Below are 1,679 nucleotides of genomic sequence, written 5' to 3' on the forward strand. Positions count from 1 at the left end.
GTCGGGTGGCTCAGTGGTTGGAGCGCGGACCCGCGCACCGTAGGGTTTCGGGTTGGATTCCTGGTCAAGGGCACCTGCTGGGTTGCAAGTTCGATTCCCCGCCTGGTGGCGCGGGTGCAGGAGGCAACCAATCTATGGGTCTCACATGCATGTCTCCCTCGCTCGCTCTCTCTTTCCCTCCCTCCCACTCTATCTACAATCAGTGGGAAAACATCCTCTGGTGAGGATGAACAGAAAATAAAATATACTGCAGGAGGCGATGCTGCTCTTAATACCTTTGGAATAATACCTGGCTGTGTCCATTGAGCGGCTAAAGCCCACGCTCCTTAGGCTCCCCTTCAAAGCCCTTCTTGCCTCCTTTTCTAATCGAGACTCCCTTTATGTTTAGCTTTTTTAAATTCAATTTATTGGAGTGACATTGGTTAACAAAATTATGTAGGTTTCAGGTGTACAATTTTATAATACACCGTCTGTATTTGGTACTGAGTGTTCGCCACCCGAATCAAGTCTCCTATCACCATTAATCCCCCGATTACCCTCTCTGACCTCTCCCCACCCAGCTTGATCATGATGTATTATCTTTTTAATGCATTGTTGTATTCACTTTGCTCGTATTTAGTTTAAGATTTTTGCATCTGTATTCATCAGAGACATTGGGGTGTAGTTTTATTATTTTTGTGTGTGTGTGGTGTCCTTGCCAGCTTTTGGTATCAGAGTTATGTTCACCTCAAAAAATGAGGAAATATTGCCTTTTCATCAGCTTTTTGGAAGAGATTGATTAGGATAGGTTTCAAATCTTCTCTGAATGTTTGGCAGAATTTAATGGGGAAGCCATCTGGTCCTGATCTTTTATATTTCAGGAGGTTTTTGATGGTTGTTTCCATTTCCTCACTGCTAATCAGTCTATTTAGATTTCCCAATTCTACCCGATTCAGTCTAAGAAGATTATATACTCCTAGGAACTTATCCATTTCTTCTAGATTATTTAATTTGAAGGTATATAGTCTTTCATAGTATTCTAGTATGATTCTTTGTAAATCTGTGATGTGTGTGGTAATTTCTGCTCTTTCATTTCTGATTTTGTTTATATGGGTCTTTTTCTTTTTTCCAAAATAAGTCTAGGCAGAAATTTGTCAATTTTTTAATCTTTTCAAAAAACCAGCTCTTGGTTGTATTAATTTTTAAAAAATTAAATATTTATTGTTGAAAGTATTACATATGTACTTCTCCCCCCCCCCCCCCCCCCCCCTTGACCTCTTCCAGGCCCCCAACCCCCCCCCCTTACCCTTCCTACCCTATGGGCCATGTCCCTGGGGTAAGGATGTATTGTTAAAAATTTTTTGGGTGAACTTATCCCACCCTTTCCCCTTTCCCGCCTTCCCTCTGAGAAACAAAAGGCTGTTCCAAGGGCCTATGCCTCTGGGGCATTTAAATTCAAAGTTACTTTGGTCCCCAAGTTCCCCATAAGGGGGAGGACAGGTGAAAATTATCTTTTTCTTGCTGCCTCATTTTAATTAAAAAAAACCCCCCCAAGGCCCTTCCAGCCTTTAAAAGTAAAGTCTTGTGGAAAAAAAAGGCCTCCGGAGCGGGGGGGGAGAGAATCCACCAAGGGAAAAAGGGGTGGGTGGCCTCCGGGCCCCCAACCCGGGGCCCCAAACCTGGGGTCTGGTCAAACTTGT

Source organism: Myotis lucifugus, unplaced genomic scaffold (assembly GCF_000147115.1).
Source record: "Myotis lucifugus unplaced genomic scaffold, Myoluc2.0 scaffold_171, whole genome shotgun sequence".
Classification (NCBI taxonomy): domain Eukaryota; kingdom Metazoa; phylum Chordata; class Mammalia; order Chiroptera; family Vespertilionidae; genus Myotis; species Myotis lucifugus.